Source organism: Oncorhynchus mykiss, chromosome 10 (genome assembly GCF_013265735.2).
Source record: "Oncorhynchus mykiss isolate Arlee chromosome 10, USDA_OmykA_1.1, whole genome shotgun sequence".
In the NCBI taxonomy this organism is placed as follows: domain Eukaryota; kingdom Metazoa; phylum Chordata; class Actinopteri; order Salmoniformes; family Salmonidae; genus Oncorhynchus; species Oncorhynchus mykiss.
This window is the reverse complement of record NC_048574.1, coordinates 47420196-47442857: the sequence shown is the minus strand read 5'-3', so window position 1 is coordinate 47442857 and position 22662 is coordinate 47420196. Positions and strand designations below refer to the sequence as shown.

General features: G+C 43.0%; 1 protein-coding gene and 1 long non-coding RNA gene across 5 annotated transcripts in view; both read right to left on the bottom strand.

Moving 5' to 3' along the window:
• LOC110533130 (neurexin-2-like) overlaps positions 1–16240 on the bottom strand; it is a 422662-nt gene extending 406422 nt beyond the window's left edge. For all 3 annotated transcript variants that reach the window (XM_036933223.1, XM_036933225.1, XM_036933224.1), the window contains exon 1: positions 15867–16240. The gene's annotated coding sequence lies outside the window, so the exon portion shown is untranslated. The remainder of the gene's footprint in view (positions 1–15866) is intronic.
• Positions 16241–16376: 136 nt separating this feature from the next.
• Positions 16377–22031, bottom strand: LOC118936698. 2 transcript variants are annotated; one of them, XR_005034164.1, is made up of 3 exons: positions 21301–22031; positions 19299–19349; positions 16377–19193 (listed from the first exon to the last, which is right to left on the bottom strand). It is a non-coding gene; the product is annotated as an uncharacterized LOC118936698 (long non-coding RNA). The 2 variants fall into 2 exon arrangements; XR_005034163.1 differs by having other exon boundaries at positions 16377–19111.
• Positions 22032–22662: the final 631 nt, after the last annotated feature.

Here is a 22662-nt window from a genome sequence, read left to right as displayed (position 1 = left end):
TGTCTATAAAAAGCACCGGTTGTGTTCAGTGATTGAAGCAAATAAAACGCCTGGGCTATTAATTGTAGTTTTACGGTATACCATTTTTGATTTGGCTGATTTTTCAATCTAATATACTCTATGGGCTTATCAAAGTTCCAGAATGGGATCAAAATTCCGATCTGGTTCTTTGAATTTGATCTGTGAAAGCCTAACACTGTAAAGATCGTATTTCATAACTTTGCTAGTCCTGTTGGCAATAGATCAAGCTTTCAAATGATGCCCGCCTGACCCAGACTGCGATTTATAAAAATGGGCTGTATTTGGATTTTGTCAACGACAACAGTAATTGTGTGAAGGAGGGGATGCAGGGCTGTGTTCCACAGAAAACAACTACAAGAGTGATTTCTCTAGTACCTATACGGCACAGCTAGGAGAGCTCATATAATCCCATTGTGTGCACACTTTGGAGAGGTGTGGCGCCACCAGTTAGTGCGGAACTGGTGCGTTCATTCGCTCTTTAAAAGGATCCCTAAGTGTATTAAATATATGTGATAAATATGCCAACTTTGATCTATGCTTTTAGATACAAAATGGCAAATATGTCAACAATCCTACCCCCAAAAGACCATTCTAGTGATTACATTTTGAGAAAATCTCACTATTTTTTTTTTCCTGGTTTCATGAGGAATCACTCAGAATGTAATACAGGGAGAACCAAGATTACAATGACTCACCAAGTGGAATTAAACCACCGACAAACAAACCAGGCTAGGCATAACCAAGCCCAGTAGTTGGCCTTTTATGTGTAAGAAAGAAAACACTCTCATTCTACAGCTGTATTTGTCACCTCTACAATGGGCTGGCAGCTAGCCTAGCGGTTAAGAGCGTCGGGCCAGTAACCGAAAGGTCGCTGGTTCAAATCCCAAGGTGAAAAAAAAAAAATCTGCAGTTCTGCCCTTGAGCACGGCACTTAACCCCACAACAACATCTTCTCCCCGATTCTCAGTAACAATATCGTCAGTCTAGCCCTAAAACAAAATGGTCATTTTCAATGCAATGATATAGCCTTTTATTTTATTTCACCTTTATTTAACCAGGTAGGCTAGTTGAGAACAAGTTCTCATTTGCAACTGCGACCTGGCAAACCACCCTTAATGTGATTCATGTTCACACACACAGGCAAAGATAGGTCAAGCCCCTTTACAGAATAACTCAGAGAAACTTCAAATGTGTGAACAAACGTTTACAAAAAGAGTACTGTAGCACATCTTGCAGAATAACTCCGCTTTCTTACTCACACTGAAGCATAGTCATGAAGTAGTGCACATTGTGAGTGGTCGAGAAAATAATGACAATTACTGTCAAAACGCATATACTAATGCACAATCACCACACCAGAAAATAGCTATAATTTGCAGGTATCAGAGATCAATGCAGTAGTTCTCGCAGTGAAACTCAACCAAAATTGCACAGCTCTCAAAATGTCGACTTCAGCACCGAATTCAGGATATGCTAATTGCCCAACTACGTGAACAGGCATTCTGAAAAGGAATTGTTTGGAAATACATTCCGTGGTGTTTTTCACACAACAAGATTTTTTTTAATTTAATTGCAGAGATCTCCTTAGAAGCATCCTCCAACACGTCACACACAAAGAACATTATGAATGAGTGAAAAGTGTAATTTCATACTCTAAAACATGTAACAGAAAGCAGAACCGTGTCCAGCTCCTAGAAGCAGAATAAGTCAAATCAAAACAATGATTTTACTACTGTGTTTTTTTAATGACTCCGTCATTTTTTCATGCTCATTAAGTCACTATTGTGTTATACACTGAGCTCCAAAAGTATTGGGACAGTGAATTTTTGTTGATGTTGTCCATTTGCGACCAAGCTTGCACTTCCCGACTGATGTCTTGAGATTTCGCTTCAACATTACATTTTCCATCCTCATGATGCCATCTATTTTGTGAAGTCCACCAGTCCCTCCTACAGCAAATCACTCCCACAACATGATGCTGCCACCCATGTGCTTCACAATTGGGATGGTATTCTTCAGCTTGCAAGCCTCCCTCTTTTTCCTCCAAACATAACGATGGCCATTATGGCCAAACAGTTCTATTATTTTTGTTTCATCAGACCAGAGGACATTTCTCCAAAAAGTACGATCATTGTCCCCATGTGCAAACCGTAGTCTGGCTTTTTTTGGCGGTTTTGGAGCAGTGGCTTCTTCCATGCTGAGCAGCCTTTCAGTTTATGTCGATATAGGACTTGTTTTGCTGTGGATATAGATACTTTTGTACCGGTTTCTTCCAGAATTTTAACAAGGTCCTTTGCTGTTGTTCTGAGATTGATTTGCACTTTTTGCACCAAAGTACGTTCATCTCAAGGAGACAGAACGCGTCTCCTTCCTGAGCGGTATGATGGCTGCGTGGTCCCATGGTGTTTATACTTGTGCACTATTGTTTGTACAGATGAACGTGGTACCTTCAGGTGTTTGGAAATTGCTCCCAAGGATGAACCAGACTTGTGGAGGTTTACAATGTTTTCTGAGGTCTTGGCTGATTTCTTTTGATCTTCCCATGATGTCAAGCAGAGGCAATGAGTTTGAAGGTAGCCCTTGAAAAACATCCACAGGTACACCTCCAATTAACTCAAATGATGTCAATTAGCCTATCAGAAGCTTCTAAAGCCATTACATTGTTTTCTGGAATTTTACAAGCTGTTTAAAGGCACAGTCAACTTAGTGTATGTAAACTTCTGACCCACTGGAATTGTGATACAGTGAATTATAAGTGAAATAATATGTCTGTAAACAATTGTTGGAAAAATGACTTGTGTCATGCACAAAGTAGATGTCCTAACCGACTTGCCAAAACTATAGTTTGTTAACAAGAAATGTGTGGAGTGGTTGAAAAACGAGTTTTAATGACTCCAACATAAGTGTATGTAAACTTCCCACTTCAACTGTAAGTAAATTTAAACCAATACTTCTGGTCCCCTAAAATAGAGGGTGTAACGGGTGTCGTCTTCTGAAGAGGAGGAATCGGACCAAAGAGCAGACTTTTTATTAAACAGAACACTGAAAGAAAAATGACAAAGTGAATAAACGAAACCGAAACAGTACTGTTAGGTGCAAAACACTAAACAGAAAACAACTACCCACAAAAACCATGTGGGAAAAAGCCACCTGGTGGCACAAGTACATTTCCCAATCAGAGACAACGATAGACAGCTGTCCCTGATTGAGAACCATACCCGGCCAAAACAAAGAAATACAAAAACATAGAAAAAATAACATAGAATGCCCACCCAAATCACACCCTGACCAAACCAAAATAGAGACATAAAAAGCTCTAAGGTCAGGGCGTGACAGAGGGACTATGTACAAAAAGTGCTATCATTTCTAAACAGTTCACTCGATATGGATCAAAATAACCTCAAATTAAAGCTGACAGTCTGCACTTTGACCTCATAGTAATTGTATCATTTCAAATCCAGAGTGCTGGAGTACAGAGCCAAAACAACAACAAAACATGTGTCCCTGTCCCAATACTTTTGGAGCGCACTGTATTTTCACAAGCAAACATCTCTCCCTCACTATTCCTAATGAGAAGTTGGCCTGGGACAGTGTGGGATGTTATCAAGCCTCCAGACAAAGGGGGAGAGAACAGGCAGCAGGGGCAAATAACCCTCATCCCCTCACACATCCCCTCCTTAGAGCTCTGTACCAAAACAGCTGGGGTGAGCCTGGGGCTACGACATCTTAGCCAGGATCTGAGAGCCTTGCATGGGATCAATGAGCGTTGACATCGATGTGCTATGGAGGCTCTACATATAGGCAGGAAAACACTCGAGACAAGCTGCTATAGCAGAGGCAGCCTAAGGCGAGGGCACAAGCATTTTTTTGCAATGCGGCATAGGGATGGAATTCTCTGTGCGTATACTATACCAAATCAGCATGAGTCGCTCTCCCAGGAGGAAAGCCTGCAGAGACAGACAGTGTGAATTGAAATAAATGAGTGTGCTTCAGTGTTTACCAGCAAAAGCCCCGCTCACGAGTCAGTGGGTCATCCGAGTGTGACAGGTGTGGTGCCTGGGCCCAACACAGAGTGGTGTGATGGATGGACACCCAGACAGCTGCTAAACATCTCCAGATCTACACGTTGCCTGATGCGTCGCTCATTGACCGATTGCACCCACGTAAATCTCAGGTCGGGTCAATGTGACACGATAAGCAAGAGGCACTGGGAAAGAAACAGCAGATTGATCTTTTTTTTCCCTATCTTACCTTGTTTTTGTAATAGGTGAATCCTTTCTCTGCCTCCTTTTCCTTTAATCATGTCTTTCTCCTACAGACCCATTTTCCTCCTGCCTTCAGCCAGATAAGTAGGAGTCTTATTGAATAATGGCTGTGTTTGCCTTGGCTTTAATACATATGATCCCCAGTGTGACCGTCCCTAACAACAGAGTACTGATGGATACTTTAAATGTGCTTTACAGCAGTGGGCCAACATTGGTGCCTTTCTGTTAGGGTTGCCATTTGTTTCCATGGACTACCGGGTACCTGCATAATGTATTATCCTGACAGGCTGATATCCTGTTTTATATCTCTAAGGGCATGGACTACACTGGGCACATTTTGTTTAACAGCACAGTTGGAGTATTCTGCCCTCCTGTCGGTCACACAGTAACAGTGATGTATCAGCGGAAATACTGACAGTTGCAATGTAACTTTACACTTCCCAGTGTGGGAGCTTTGGGAGCTTCCCGAGATAGGACAGCTTTGCCCTCTAAGAACACACTGTAAGTTCACACAGTATCACTATTGTCTCGTCTTCCTCCGACTATTACGTTTCATTATCAGCCCATCACACAACTCACGGTGACGCACAATAACCATGTAATAAACAAACATGCGCGAGTTCACCACAACGCCTGGGCTAAATCCATGTACAAACTCACGCAGGAGTTTGCCATCTAAACTTCCTGGAAGAAGAAGCATCTTACAATGCTCACTGCATCGGCTTATGAATTTGTTACTGGTCGAGACAAACAGACTGACTCAATACAACAGGTGTTGTTTGTACCTAGCATATCTTTAATCTAATTTAAACATGGGCTACTCCCAGAGAGCCACACACTCTCATGTCCAATGTGTTGCCACATCCTGAGAAGCACTAGCTCTGACGACAATGAATCAGACCGGCCTCTCTCTATTCTCCAGCTCTCTCTTTCTCCCGCTCTCGCTATTCTCCCGCTGTCTCTATTCTCCCGCTCTCTCTATTCTCCAGCTCTCTTGCGCTCTCTATTCTCCAGCTCTCTCTATTCTCCAGCTCTCTCTATTCTCCAGCTCTCTCTATTCTCCAGCTCTCTCTATTCTCCAGCTCTCTCTATTCTCCAGCTCTCTTGCTCTCTCTATTCTCCAGCTCTCTCTATTCTCCAGCTCTCTCTATTCTCCAGCTCTCTCTATTCTCCAGCTCTCTTGCTCTCTCTATTCTCCAGCTCTCTCTATTCTCCAGCTCTCTTGCTCTCTCTATTCTCCAGCTCTCTCTATTCTCCAGCTCTCTCTATTCTCCAGCTCTCTCTATTCTCCAGCTCTCTCTATTCTCCAGCTCTCTTGCTCTCTCTATGCTCCAGCTCTCTCTATTCTCCAGCTATCTTGCTCTCTCTATTCTCCAGCTCTCTCTATTCTCCAGCTCTCTTGCTCTCTCTATTCTCCAGCTCTCTCTATTCTCCAACCTATGTTCCGCCTATGTGGCATCTTAGCAGCCCCTCAGGATTCGCAAGTACTGGCAGATATTTTGGGCTGTAATTTCCTGTTTCTAATAGGTACCAATCAGATACTCCGCATCGTTCACCTCCATTATAACGCAGCTTGTTTTGTTCAGTCATCTCCAATTTCCACTCCTGGATTGTAACATTATCCTTCTGGATACAAATACAATCGACCTTAAGTGGTTCCTCAAGAGAACAGCGCAGTGACCCACATGGGATTTTAACCAATAGTGTTTTGTTGGTGACAAGGCCCTCTGGACTCTACACTGCTCCCTTCAACATAACGCCTTGTATTTCCTTGTGCACTGGGGACAAAGGGGATTTAGCAACTCAGTCCAGTTAGTAAGCAAAGTTCAACAGAGACAAACTCCCAGAATGAAATAAATAAAGCAGGGGTCCCTGAAGGTGTAGAGAGAAACAAATATCTCAACAGTGACCTTTTTTCCTCTTCATCATCCAGGGAAGCGATCCCAGTTTGGCTGTATGTGCAGCTGGCTGAGTCACGCATCAGGCCTGATTAAAAGCAGCAGTGCTCTCCGGGCAAGCCCCATTTCTTTTGCAGGGCCAGGAGTGCAGCGGGCCAGGGCCACTATGCTCAGTCTGTGGACATGACCTTGGTGGGGCATGATGGCGCGAGAGACCCAAGCCAGGGCACCACAGTGTCTATAACCCCATCAACACACACAAACACAACACAAACCACACGCATGTCATCTCCAATTGGGCTCATTGTTATCTAGAGCCCTACACCTTGTCGCCCCCCCCTATTGCATATTGACTGGTAAGCTTTGAATGAAATAATTCTTGTCGAGAATCAAATCTACCTACAAACCAAATATTGCTGCATCACAGTTGATTTTCTAGAGCCGTCAGAAAATTCACATCAAGAATGTTGAAAACGGGTGTATATCGCATACCAGAGTAGTTTGAGAGATAACAATCATTTCTAAAACTCTCCTAAAATATTCCTTATACAAAAATCCCTCTATGGCAACAGTCCAACGCCCGGTTTTCCTTATTATACATACAGCAGAAACCATTACAGTCAGATGAAGGCTGGGATCAAATCAGCTCTACAGCATAACAGCTCTGGCATTATGAAGCATCCATGTTCCTTAAGACAACAGATGGTACAGTGTTCAATGAGGTAACACAGGTTGGTAAAGACATTTAGCAGCTTTCCACATACAACTGGTGCTTAAAGCTTTGTTCAAGAGCTGGGGCATTCATTCGCTGTCCACAAGTGCAGTGCTGAAATGAGATACCATAGCCACTGAGCAGAGCAGCCACCCCCCTTTCACAAGTGTTTAGATAGGGATGAATGTAAATAAGAAAGCAGAGTGTTTTGCTATTGCTTGGATTTGCTGTACGGCAACCGAATAAGAGACTAATGAAAATAAGCTTATTCTTTCCTCCTGCTCCTTAGACTAAACTCATTCCCATCAAGATGTGGATTGCCACTGGCCATCTAAGACAATTACAAGGTCATCTCTGTCACGTCTAGACTGTTCATTTGCACCCTTCTCCCGGCAATTAAAACACTTGCACTGGGCAAAAAGATATGTCATTAGTGGACTGTAAGGAAGAGAATGAACCTCGGGCAAAGAATCTGTCGTAAAATGTTCCTTCACAAATCCAACAGTTACACTGACCTCTACCAGAGCCACCTCCTCACATCGTCTATATGGCGTTTTATGATATGTCCAGATAATGGGATTGTTGTGTTGTTTGTAATACTCAAGCTGCCCTCCTGGCCAGGCCTCTCTCCTAAAAAGAGATACGATTATTTATAAATGGCTAAAGAAAGAATATCATTGTAGCGGGAATAAGAAGCTTCCTTTCTGTCCATCGGCATGAGTATCAGATAGTGAAAAAGAGGTAGCCTCTGTTTGAACTGGTCTGATGATCCGAGCTGCAGGCTACACTCGGCCACTAATCAGTTGGTCCATCAAGACGGATATCAAAAACACAAATCAAACAGAACATATCTGTAAGCTATTTAAACATAACATTTAAGGCCTCCCGAGTGGCGCATGGGTCTAAGGCTGTGCCACTAGAGATTCTGGGTTCGAGTCCAGGCTCTGTCGCAGCCGGACGCGACCGGGAGACCCACTGGGCGACGCACAATAGGCCCAGCGTCGTCCGGGTTAGGGGAGGGTTAATGGGCATTGTGTCAAGAACCAGTGCAGCTTGGTTGGGTTGTGTTTCGGAAGATGCACGGCTCTCGACCTTGGCCTCTCCCGAGTCCGTACAGGAGTTGCAGCAATGAGACAAGACTGACTACCAATTGGATACCACGAAATTGGGGGGAAAAAGGGCTAAAAAATAAATACATAACATTTAATCATTCTGCAAGTCTTATTGATCATCATAGAAGCTAGTCTGGCAGTGTCTGGAAGTTCCAAGTATTCAGAACCCTTGACTTTTTCCACATTTTGTTACATTACAGCCTTATCCTAAAATTGATTAAATACAAAATGTTCCTCATCAATCTACACACAATACCTAAAATTGACAAAGCAAAAACAGATTTTTAAAAAAGTTTGTTCATTAAATATCACATTTACACAAGTATTCAGACTATTTTCTCAGAACTTTGTTGAAGCACGTTTAGCAGCGATAACAGCCTCCAGTCTTCTTGGGTATGACGCTACAAGCTTGGCGCACCTGTATTTGGGGAGTTTCTCCCATTCTTCCATGCAGATCTTCTCAAGCTCGGTCAGGTTGGATGGAGAGTGTAGCTGCACAGCTATTTGCAGGTCTCTCCAGAGATGTTCGATCGGATTCAAGTCTGGGCCACTCAAGGACATTCAGAGACTTGTTCCGAAGCCACTCCTACGTTGTCTTGGCTGTATGCTTAGGGTCATTCTCCTGTTGGAAGGTCAACCTTCGCCCCAGTCTGAGGTCCTGAGAGCTCTGGAGCAGGTTTTCATTAAGGATCGCTCTATACTTTGCTCCGTTCATCGTTTCCTCAATCCTGAGTAGTTTACCAGTCCCTGCCGCTGAACAACATCCCAACAGCATGATTCTTCCACCACCATGCTTCACTGTTTCCTCCAGATGTGACACTTGGCATTCAGGCCAAAGACCTCAATCTTGGTTTCATCAGACCAGGGTATCTTGTTTCTCATGGTCTGTTGGTCTTTTGGTGCCTTTTGGCAAATTCCAATAGGCACTCATGTGCCTTTTACTGAGGAGTGGCTTCCGAGTGGCCACTCCACCATAAAACCCTGATTGGTGGAGTGCTGCAGAGATGGTTGTCCTTCTGGAAGGTTCTCTCATCCCCACAGAGGAACTCTGGAGCTCTGTTGGAGTGACCATTGGGTTCTTGGTCACCTCCTTGACCAAACCCCATCTCCTCCGATTGCTCCGTTTGGCTGGGCGGCCAGCTCTAGGAAGAGTCTTGGGGGTTCCAAACTTCTTCCATTTAAGAATGAAATGAAGACTAAGGAGATTATTGTGGACTACAGGAAAAGGAGGACCGAGCACACGCCATTCTCATTGACAGGGCTGTAGTGGAGCAGGTTGAGAGCTTCAAGTTCCTCGGTGTCCACATCAACAAACTAAAACGGTCCAAACACACCAAGACAGTCGTGAAGAGGGCACAACAAAGCCTATTCCCCCTCAGGAAACTAAAAAGATTTGGCATGGGTCCAGATATCCTTAAAAGGTTCTACAGCTGCAACATCGAGAGCATGGTTGCATCACTGCCTGGTATGGCAATTTTTTTATTTTCACCTTTATTTAACCAGGTAGGCAAGTTGATAACAAGTTCTCATTTACAATTGGGACCTGGCCAAGATAAAGCGAAGCAGTTCGACACATACAACGACAAAGAGTTACACATGGAGTAAAACAAACATACAGTCAATAATACAGTATAAACAAGTCTATATACGATGTGAGCAAATGAGGTGAGAGGTAAAGGCAAAAAAAGGCCATGGTGACAAAGTAAATACAATATAGCAAGTAAAACACTGGAATGGTAGATTTGCAGTGGAAGAATGTGCAAAGTAGAAATAAAAATAATGGGGTGCAAAGGAGCAAAATAAATAAATAAAATAAATAAATACAGTAGGGAAAGAGGTAGTTGTTTGGGCTAAATTATAGGTGGGCTATGTACAGGTGCAGTAATCTGTGAGCTGCTCTGACAGTTGGTGCTTAAAGGTAGTGAGGGAGATAAGTGTTTCCAGTTTCAGAGATTTTTGTAGTTCGTTCCAGTCATTGGCAGCAGAGAACTGGAAGGAGAGGCGGCCAAAGAAATAATTGGTTTTGGGGATGCCTAGAGAGATATACCTGCTGGAGCGTGTGCTACAGGTGGGAGATGCTATGGTGACCAGCGAGCTGAGATAAGGGGGGACTTCTACATCTACATCTTGTAGATGACATGGAGCCAGTGGGTTTGGCGACGAGTATGAAGCGAGGGACAGCCAACGAGAGCGTACAGGTCGCAATGGTGGGTAGTATATGGGGCTTTGGTGACAAAACGGATTGCACTGTGATAGACTGCATCTAATTTGTTGAGTAGGGTATTGGAGGCTATTTTGTAAATGACATTGCCGAAGTCGAGGATTGGTAGGATGGTCAATTTTACAAGGGTATGTTTGGCAGCATGAGTTAAGGATGCTTTGTTGCGAAATAGGAAGCCAATTCTAGATTTAACTTTGGATTGGAGATGTTTGATATGGGTCTGGAAGGAGAGTTTACAGTCTAACCTAATCTACCGTCTAATTGCTCGGCCTCTGACCGCAAGGCAGTACAAGGGTAGTGCGTATGGCCAAGTACATCACTGGGGCTAAGCTGCATGCCATCCAAGACCTCTACACCAGGCGGTGCGAGAGGAAGGCCCTAAAAATTATCAAAGACCCCAGCCACCCCAGTCATAGAATTTTCTCTCTACTACCACATGGCAAGCAGTACCGGAGTGCCAAGTCTAGGACAAAAAGGCTTCTTAACAGTTTTTACCCCCAAGCCATAAGACTCCTGAACAGGTAATCAAATGGCTACCCGGACTATTTGCATTGTGTGCCCCCCCAACCCCTCTTTTTACGCTGCTGCTACTCTCTGTTTATCATATATGTATAGTCATTTTAACTATACATTCATGTACATACTACCTCAATTGGCCCGACCAACCAGTGCTCCCGCACATTGGCTAACCGGGCTATCTGCATTGTGTCCCACCCACCACCCGCCAACCCCTCTTTTACATAAGTAGGTGCAACCTGTTTCCATGGATCATCCTTGAGATGTTTCTACAACCTGATTGGAGTCCACCTGTGGTAAATTCAATTGATTGGACATGATATGGAAAGGCACACACCTCTCTATACAGTTGACAGTGCATGTCAGAGCAAAAACCAAGCCATAAGGTCTAAGGAATTGTCCTTAGAGCTCCGAGACAGGATTGTGTCGAGGCACAGATCTGGGGAAGGGTACCCAAAAATGTCTGCAGCATTGAAGGTAATCAAATCAAAGTTTATTTGTCACGTGCGCTGAGTACAACAGGTGTAGTAGACCTTACAGTGAAATGCTTCCTAAATTGGCTCTAACCAATAGTGCAAAAAAAGGTATTAGGTGAACAATGGGTAGGCAAAGAAATAAAACAACAGTAAAAAGAGAGGCTATATACAGTAGCGAGGTTATAAAAGTAGCGAGGCTACATACAGACACCGGTTAGTCAGGCTGATTGAGGTAGTATGAACATGTAGATATGGTTAAAATGACTATGCATATATGATGAACAGAGAGTAGCAGTAGTGTAAATAAGGTATCTGTTTTTAGCTTTTAATACATGTGCAAAAATGTCTAAAAACCAGTTCTTGCTTTATATTATTTTATACTAATACAATTGCTCAGAGAAATTAATTTTGTTTAACAAGTATTAAATACATCAACAACAAAAAGTCAAAATGATTGGCACCCATTTAAAATATTCCAGCACTGATCTCTTGCAAGGATAATGGCATAGAGATGTTGTCTAAAATGTTTTTATGAGATTGTAGAACACATTGGGAGGGATCTTGGATTATTCCTCCATACAGAATCTTTCCAGATCCTTGTTCTCCTTCGTCTGCGCTTAGGGATTTCCCTCTTCAATTCAAAACATAGGTTTTCATTGGGGTTCAAGTCTGGAGACTGAGATGGCCATTGCAAAATGTTGATTTTGTGGTCAATTAAACATGTCTTTGTGGAATTTGATGTGTGCTTGGGGTTAATGTCTTGCTGGAAGATCCACTTGAAGCCAATGTTCAGCTTCCTGGCAGAGTCAACCAGGTTTTGGGCTAAAATGTCCTGGTACCCTCATACAGTTCATGACGCCGTTGACCTGAAAGTAACAGCAGTGAAAATCCACTTCTTTAAGCTGAAAGACGATGGCCAAAGCTCACCCATGATGTTGCACAACGATTTAAGTCAATAAGTCATCGTTTAAGTCAAAGTACGATATATTTGGCCTTGGAAGTGGGAAATCCGTGTCAATGCCATAAGTTTCCTCAAATGAGATGACTTGCAAATACTTTTCAGACTACGTTTCTTTTCAGGACTGGGTTTTATTTTAATGTTACCTCCCACCCACCAGCATGGCATTGCTTTTTGATCAAAAACACCCACAAAGATCTCCTTGATTCGCGACTGAGCTGAGCCAAACAGCCTTTCTACTTCAACTTGGGCGCCCAAGCCATGGAGCAAATTAAAATTGGATGTACAAAATTTTGCACGTGCACTTTTTTAACCAGACAATAATCATAATCCATTGGCTAATTTTCACTTTTTTTTTTTTTGCTGGTCTGTATTAAAAATATATAATGAACATTTTATAAATAATAATTTAATTATATGATTGCATTTCAACACTTCCTCCCCTGTCACGCCAAGATGAATGGTTTTGAACACTAAAGTTTTGCTTTGATTGGTGCGGCTAGAAAGCACTACTTCGCAACAAGTGTCTAGTCTATAATGAAAAGGCACCACAGAAAGAAAACGCAAGTTACTTGTTTATCTACTGCATTTTGTTGTGCCGTTGTTACATTTGTATTGGTGTTTCGTCCGCTCAGGGTGCTGTTGCATATCATTGAGCGGCATGCATCATGAGCTAAATCAATGTAGCCTTTCACTTCCTCTGTGGGAACCATGAGCATGGGCTGACTTGGCTTTGCTGTACCGCAGCCGAATAGCCTATCAGCAGCCTACCAAAGGTTACACCTTGTCCATTACAATGTAATATGTCTAACTCAGATCGTTCACTAATTATCCATATTCACTTTTTCTATGGCGGATTCGCAACCGCAATTTACGGTAGACGCCAAAACGTTGGAGATCACAACAGATGCCAAAGTTTAAAAAAATACCGGTTTCCCCTATCCATCTGTGGCACAGTTTTTTTTCAAAGTTAAAGAAACCATACAACTTTATGCACAAGGACTACTTTTAACAATTTCCAACACATTTACAGTGAAGACGCAGTTTGTGCTGTTGGCGCCATCATTCTTCAATTAAACGTGTCATTGGTTTTACAAGTCTCAGCGTCTCTGCCCTATGACAAATCCAGCTCCAGAAGCAGCCAGAACCAGCTGGCTAATCTTTTGAATACTGTGTAGTTAAAAAATTTGTTTTTTAAAGATAGCTAAATAAGGTTAGCAAGATAGCTAGCTAGATAAGGTTAGTATGCTAGTTAGCTACACTCACTCAAAGCTGTCAGTGCCCTATTCGTTGTTTCCCTCCACTCTGAGACCACAACTACGCTCACACTCCCAATTTGTGAATACGTTTCAAGAAGATGTATTAAGCCTGTGTCGAGCATTTTCGCTCTAGGACGGGAATCATGCCAAAATATGGGGTGTCAACTTCCTTCCTTCCTAACTTCCTGTGCCTTTAACAAGGGCCCCAGGACAAGTGGAAGCAAAATAGCCCCATAACATAAAAAAAAATCCACCACCATATCTTACAGTAGGTATGAGCTTATTTACTGTACGCATATGCATCCTTCTTTCAACACCAAACCCACCACTGGTGTGCATGGTCAAAGAGCCCTATTTTGGTGTCCTCTGACCACAGCACCGGTTCCAATTCAAGTGCCAAAGCCGTTTAGAAAACTCCAGGCGTTAACATTTATTGGTTGCTCTCAATAAAGGCTTTTTTTTCCTGGCAACCCTTCCAAAGAGGCTATTGGCATGGAGGTGGTGTTTAATTGTAGATTTGGCATCCAGACGATGTGACCAAGTTCTGTAATTCTTCAACTTTGGCCCTTTACATTTTTCTTTGCCTTCCGGAACCATCTTTCCTCACTGTGCGTAGGGACAACATACACTTGCGTCCAATACCAGGCAAGTTTACTCCTGTTCCAGTGGTTTTAAAACTGACTAAATGTTGCCGTAAGTGGTATGTTTTTGCAAAAAAAAATTTTACCCATTGCCGGATGAAGGTCAACAACATGTGTCTCTATTTGTGAGCTCTTTGCCTTTTCCCGTGGTGACGAATGACAAAGGGATTTTACATGCGTTACCTCATCTGTATACCCCAGTGAAACAGGAAGCCATGGAAATCCACAATACAAAAGTAAAAGCTTCATGCAGATTGAATATTTTGGATTGATTTATAAGAAGCTTTAAGGTGCCAATAATATGTGCACAATCTATTTATTTGAGTAATTGTATTAGTATAAAATAATATTTTTATTTTATTTTTTAGCATAAAATATAGCTCAGTATTTTATTTATGTTTTTTCTACCGTCATTTTCACTCGTCTTTATGAAGGGTGACAATAACTTCGGACCTGATTGTATGAGTGAGTGAGGCCCACTGTTGCTGTCAGTGTGTCTCTGCTGTGACCCACCCTGGATGAGTTTGTCCACTGGGGTGTGAGGTCCAGGTGTGATGATTCTACTTCATTAAAGTTGCAATGCAGCTGTTTTTATCTCAATATCAAATCATATCTCAGTAAACAATTAAGTACTTTACTGTGTTTGTTGCCTGCCCCGCCTCCCTCCCCTCCCTGAGTGCATGTTTTATTTTTTGCCCTAACACTACACAGCTGATTCAGATAATCAAAGCTTGATAATAAGTTGGTTAATTCAATCAGCTGTGTAGTGCTAGGGCAAAAACCAAAACGTGCACCCAGGGGAGGCTCCAGGCCCAAGTTTTGGAAAACCTGATCTAGGGCACCTCTACCGGCTGAAAGTAAGGTGTCGATGGTGTGTTACCCTCATCTGGCAAGGCGTTGGGATGGAGAGAAGATAAGATGCACCGCCAGAAGTCTGGAGTGACCTTGTTGTGTTTAAGTTCAGTTACCTTTCAGAGACCGGGAGATGCCCCCAGGTGGACTGCAACTATGGAGAGTGTGTGTAGCCAATGGCTGGATCAGTAGCTTATTTCATTCCAGAGGAAACAAACGTGACAAAATTACATAACTGTCATTAATGGAGGAGCTGTGCCTCATCTACAACACTGAGCACCACCTTGACAATAGTTACACTGAGCACCACCTTGACAATAGTTACACTGAGCACCACCTTGACAATAGTTACACTGAGCACCACCTTGACAATAGTTACACTGAGTACCACCTTGACAATAGTTGTCAAGTGTTAAACGACCCAATGCCTACGTCTACTTATAGGCTACGCTAGTAATAAAGTCTAATTCACACCATTTATCATTGCGTGATGTGAGCCAACAAACAAGCTATCCCTGCGGGAAATATTGCCAAGCCACTTGTACTACCCATGCAGTAATACGAATGTATCCTCTCCCCTATAGGATTTTGACTATCCTCTCCCCTCAATTGATGCTGCTGTAACCCAGACAATGCAGAAAGAAACCGAATGACTACGAGAAGCCCTCATTTATAGCATAAACATAACGCATTTCTTATTACTTGACGACAGTCGATGATTTTTGTCGATTGGAAAGCAGCAACATTATTATTGTAGGCTAGTGCAGACAATCACAGGTCTGATGATAGCGAGGTCCATAGCCTAGGCAACTGCAAAGCCATACCACGGGGGTCGGGGAGTCTAGGGGAACAACCTTTACTATAAACACCTGAACCAATATTTAAATGTTTCTTTATCGGAGGTCATTCCCCATGGAAATATTCAGTGGTCTTACCTGGCCATTATTCTGTACTCCAACACCCGATACACAGACAACGTGGTTTGTTAGAATTATCCCGGAGTTCGCGGCAGAATTCCAGAGGTTTTGAATATTTAAAATAGAGCATGTAGGTGAAACGCTGCAGACTTCTTCGTCTTCTGGAAAGACATGCAGTTATGAACCCCCGGAATCCCCGCATTAGACAATAGTTGTCTTCCTCCACCGCATTGAAGACAGCAGCAGAATCATCACTCCCCCCCGACTCAGCGGTGCTGATGGTTCGGTATTGGGTTGAGGGCGCGGTCAACGGCAGTTGACCAATCATGTGCACTCCCAATGAAATGTACATGTGCATTGCCATGGAGGACAATCACAAACGTATTGGGTTGAACCTGTAGGCCCATCTTTTCTCATTAACCCTGTCAAATACATAGCGACATAATTGAGACATTTTAGTGATGGTTTTCACCGAATTTGATTGATTGAATAGTCAATCCGAGGACAGGTGTAATGGTGGGAGGACCTTCTAAGCATTTCGGGTGTATAACTTAACAAGTGCTTTTAAAAAAAAAAATATGAGGCTATTATATACCCTATTTCACATACATAAATAGTCTGCTCTCATGTGTATAAACCCTGCACACATGATAACTGGCCTTGGACCTAATCCAAGCCCTTTATTTTCTCTCTCAGCTCCATAAAGCTGTTAATGCAGTGTGACAAGATCATACGGGTTTGGACATCTCCCTCAATAATAACCTTGCTTGCGTTATTAAAAAAAACGACCACAATATAAATAGGACTAGCCCTTGTGAGATGGCTTCAGTTTTCACAGGCCAGTAAATGCCTACAGGATGCCAGAGGTGGAGTTACTATGGTGACAAATCCTCAGCCTACCAAATTGGAAGTTGACAGGAGTGCCAGCAACACCTGAAGGTTACAAGTTTGCAAAATGAGTGGTTCAAATAAAAGACAGCACAAAAGTACTAAACATTATTTCTCAAACTGAATATCTACTAAAGTCCAACATAACAAAATGCTCTAAATTGGAATCTGTTTGAAAGACAAAATTATTGATAAGCTCTATCACAAAATATGAAGAAGAATGTTTTTAAGTCATGTTTGTTGCAATAGGAATAGATTTCAAAATTATAGGCGGTTCGAGCCCGGAATGCTGATTGGCTGACAGGTGTGGTATATTTAAGCAATGGTATATGGCCAATATACCACAGCTAAGGCCTGTTCTTACACACGACGTGACACAGAGTGCCCTGATACAGCCCTTAGCCATGGTATATTGGCAAGTGTAAAACAATGCCTACATCTGCTTATAGGCTACACTAGTAATTTATTTTACCTTTATTTAACTAGGCAAGTCAGTTAAGAACAAATTCTTATTTTTCAGTGGGTTAACTGCCTGTTCAGGGGCAGAACGACAGATTTGTACCTAGTCAGCTTGGGGATTTGAACTTACAACCTTCCGGTTACTAGTCCAACACTCTAACCACTAGACTACCCTGCCGCCCCGGTCTACCCGTGGTATACAGACCGATAAGCCATGGCTTTCAGCCAATCAGCATTCAGGACATGAACCACCCAGTTTATAAACAGACCATATACCATGGGTATGACAAAACATGTATTTTTACCGCTCTAATTACATTGGTAACCAGTTTATAATCTCAATAAGGCACCTCGGGGGTTTATGGTATATATCCAGGCACTCAGTGTTGCGCCTAAGAACAGCCCTTATCTGTGGTATATCGGCCATATACCACAACCCCTCGGACTTTAAGCAATAAGTATAAAATGTAGCCTAAATTTGTGCTGTTATCACATTTTACAGTGTGACGATCCCGGAGAGAATCGTCTCAGCTATGTATTGAAGTTCCTAGAAACCACTGCTCAGAGTAAATTAATTGCCTTCCCTCATGGGAGTATCACTTGGGAGTAACAGAGCGAGACAAATAACTCCTCAGCATATTGTATGTACACAGGTAGCAAAGTCCAAAGTAGTTGGGCATGATGCCATCTCTATTCTATGATATAAAACCATAGAAGATCTTTCTGCCTTTTAAAATTGTACCACAATACAATGTAATCAAACATGAACATGGTTGGCTAGCTGAGGAAAGAACCTCAATTTACCTTGTCATCAACAATCCACATTTTATACACAAACATAGGGCTACACTAAAACCAGGGAATGTGAAAGAACTACAAAATGCTAAATCCCAGTGGTAGCCTACGCTATGCAGTGTTGACACAAAACCTCCCCACCTAGAGGAGAAGCAACCTTCAGCAATCATGAGCCGTATACAAGCACATGCAGAGATATGCATCTACTGTACTCCAGGTTTACCTACTGTGAAAGCTCTGGGCAAATAATACTATAGCCAAGAGAATGAAGGATTAATTCATCAGAAAATAAATACACAAATCAGCACAACATGCAATGACTGAATCAAAGTATCATTAGCAAGTAAACATATAGTTAGTTACACAGTTACACAATCCTTCCTCAGGTTCAATAGCTCTAAAACGTGGGGAAAATGTGGACATTCAAGAAAGTCAGAGAATGTGCAATGTTCTTAGCGTGCATTGCGTATCCAAACAGGAGCAAAAACATTTCTATCACACAGATCGTCGGAGTGTCATTGCTGTCGGGTCCTCATTTAAGTTCAGCTTGGGCAGCATGGGAAACGTTTGTGATCTCGTCAATGTTGGTCTTCATTCTGATGTGAAAATTAACTAGTAAGTGGACCACAAAATTCATTCAGGAAATAGAGAACTGCAGTCTAAAAACAGGATGAGTTTAGATAGGAATTGTAGAGAGACTACTTCAAAACACTTGCAGATAGAGCATTTGATCAGGCACATTGCTCACACTAGGAGATGCTGACATACACAGTGTACAAAAACATTAGAGACAGGTCCTTTCCATGACAGACTGACTGGTGTAAGCTAAGGATCCCTTGATTGATGACACCTGTTAAATGCACTTCAAAAATCTGTGTAGATGAAGGGGAGGAGACGGGTTAAATAAGGATTTATCAGCCCCGAGACATGGAGTGTGTATGTGTGCCATTCAGAGGGTGAACGGGCAAGACAAAATATTCACGTGCCTTTGAACGAGATAAGGGAGTAGGTGCCCGGCGCACTGGTTTGAGTGGGTCAAGAACTGCAACGCTGCTGGGGTTTTTCCACACTCAAAAATGTTCCGTGTAGAATGGTCCGCTACCCAAACGACACGCAGCCACCTTGAAAAAAGTGTGGGAAGCATTGGAGACAAATGTCGGGCAGCATCCCTGTGGAGTACACACCCGACGAAGCGAGACTATACTGGGGGCAAAAGGGGTTACAACTCAATATTAGGAAGGTGTTCCTAATGTCTTCTACACTAGATTATTCCAACACATATACCCTGCATTATCCTAACCTTCTTACCTCAAAAAGGTGGACATCAAACACTTCATCCTCCAGAGAGTCGGGTGCTTCCTTTGCGAGAGAGAGATTTGTTGTGTTAAGCACACCAAAATCAGCCATATTGGAGAACCGCAGATATCAAAAGACTTTGCACGGAACAAAAATACATTTGTAAAAACTATGCAACTCAGCAAAAAAATAAAAGTCCCCTCACTGTCAACTGCATTTATTTTCAGCAAACTTAACATGTGTAAATATTTGTATGAAAACAAGATTCGACAACTGAGACAAAACTGAACAAATTCCACAGACATGTGACTAGCAGACATTGAATAATGTGTCCCTGAACAGGGGGGGGGGGGGGTCAAAAAGTAACAGTCATTATCTGGTGTGGCCACCAGCTGCATTAAGTACTGCAGTGCATCTCCTCATGGACTGCACCAGATTTGCCAGTTCTTGCTGTGAGATGTCGTCCCACTCTTCCACCAAGGCACCTGCAAGTTCCCAGACATTTCTGGGGGGGGGGGGGGGGATGGCCCTAGCCCTCACCCTCCGATCCAACAGGTCCCAGACGTGCTCAATGGGATTGAGATCCGGACTCCTCGCTGGCCATGGCAGAACACTGACATTCCTGTCTTGCAGGAAATCATGCACAGAACGAGCAGTATGGCTGGTGACATTGTCATGCTGAAGGGTCATGTCAGGATGAGCCTGCAGGAAGGGTACCACATGAAGGAGGAGGATGTCTTCCCTGTAACGCACAGCGTTGAGATTGCCTGCATTGACAACAAGCTCAGTCCGATGATGCTGTGACACACTGCCCCAGACCATGATGGAACCTCCACCTCGATCCCGCTCCAGAGTACAGGCCTCGGTGTAACACTCATTCCTTTGACGATAAACGCGAATCCGACCATCACCCCCGGTGAGACAAAACCGTGACTCGTCAGTGAAGAGCATTTTGCCAGTCCTGTCTGGTCCAGCGACGATGGGTTCATGCCCATAGGCGACGTGGTTGTCGGTGATGTCTGGTGAGGACCTGCTTTACAACAGGCCTACAAGCCCTCAAGTCCAGCCTCTCTCAGCCTATTGCGGACAGTCTGAGCACTGATGGAGGGATTGTGCTTTCCTGGTGTAACTCGGGCAGTTGTTGTTGCCATCCTGTAGCTGTCCCTCAGGTGTGATGTTCGGGTGTATTGATCCTGTGCAGGTGTTGTTACACGTGGTCTGCCACTGTGAGGACGCCTAAGACAGCGCTACAGGGAGACAGGACAGACGGCTGTCTGTCCTGTCTCCCTGTAGCGCTGTCTTAGGCGTCTCACAGTATGGACATTGCAATGTATTGCCCTGGCCACATCTGCAGTCCTCATGCCTCCTTGCAGCATGCCTAAGGCACGTTCACGCAGATGAGCAGGGACCCTGGGCATCTTTCTTTTGGTATTTTTCAGAGTCAGTAGAAAGGCCTCTTTAGTGTCCTAAGTTTCAATAACTGTGACCTTAAATGCCTACTGCCTGTAAGCTGTTAGTGTCTTAACGACCGTTCCACAGGTGCACGTTCATGAATGGTTTATGGTTCATTGAACAGGAATGGAAGCATTGTTTAAACCCTTTACAATGAAGATCTGTGAAGTTATTTGGATTTTTACAAATTATCTTTGAAGGACAGGGTCCTGAAAAAGGGACCTTTCTTTTTTTGCTGAGTTTATATACCGGTTTGTGAAAAGCCTCAAGTATTGCACTTTTAGCAGGACAACAAGAGGTCTACAGTAAAAAAATAAAAAAGGTAGAACTTTAGTCTTAATCGCCTAGTCACGTTTCAAATAGATTGGTCAGGAGCCAATATCTAATTTGTACCAGTTACGGATTTAAGATAATAGGATATGCACTAAATTGACAAAGTGCCATACCTAATTGCACTAAGCTGTAAAAAAGTATGGTCCATTTGCACCAAGACCAAGTTTGAGACATCCAGGTAAAGATTGAATGTAAAAGAAAAGAGGTGAATTGAGTGGTGTGCTTTTACCTCGGATGTAGAACGTGTCGGGGCTAAACCATATCAGGCACACTGAAGGATCGTGACCGGCACATTTGTTGGTTTGCAGCACTCAACAGCAAGGTGGCTGCAACAGTCTTTGTGACAGCTCACCCCACAGGGTAGAATGGAGAAGAGTGTGAGTGGTTACTGGGAGGTTAAATCTTTAGGATCATCTGAAAACAGATAGGATTGTTACTGGCATTGCTAATGTATTGCTCGATAGCTAGCATATCCTTGGCTTCTTATAGACAACCCCACCTCTTCACGGAGTATCTTAAATAAGACATCCATCTTATTTTAAGTACAAATAAATAAAACCTGCACTTCTTTTTGTTTGGGGAAAATGTTCTTACCACGACTGATGTGGTTGTCTCACCTCCCTATCTGAAGACGAATGCACTAACTAAGTTGCTTTAGATAATGACTAAACATGCCCCCCCAAAAAATATTGCTTTTGTGTTCAACTAAGCAATAGGTTTTGGAAATGTTTTGCTTGAGGTACAGTGCAAACACTGACTGTCTCACTGAGCAATAGTATCTGGTAAATAACCATCTCTGAAATATATACTGAACAAAAATATAAACGCAACATGTAAAGTGTCAGTCTCATGTTACATGAGCTGAATTATTTTTTTTAACCAGGTAAATGAACACATTCTCATTTACAGCAACGACCTGGGGAATAGTTACAGGGGAGAGGGGGATGAATGAGCCAATTGTAAGCTGGGGATGATTAAGTGACCGTGATGGTATGAGGGACAAATTGGGAATTTAGCCAGGACACCGGGGTTAACACCCATACTCTTACAATAAGTGCCATGGGATCTTTAATGACCTCAAAGAGTCAGGACACCCGTTTAACATCCCATCCGAAAGACAGCACCCTACACAGGGAAGTGTCCCCAATCACTGCCCTGGGGCATTGGGATATTTTTTTAGACCAGAGGAAAGAGTGCCTCCTACAGGCTGTCCAACACCACTTCCATCAGCATGTGGTCTCCCATCCAGGGACTGACCAGGACCAACCCTGCTTAGCTTCAGAAGCAAGCCAGCAATGGGATGCAGGGTGGTATGCTGCTGGCAAATAAAATAAAATACTTTTTTTTTTAAATGGCAGAAATGTTCCATATGCACAAAAAGCTTATTTTTGTGCACCCACATGTTTACATCCCTGTTAGTGTGCATTTCTCAATTGCCAAGATAATCCATCCACCTGACAGGTGTGGTATATGAAGCTGAATAAACAGCATGATCATTACACAGGTGCACCTTGTGCTGGGGACAATAAAAGGCCACTTAATTTTTGCAGTTGTGTCACAACACAATGCCACAGATTTCAAGTAGAGAGGT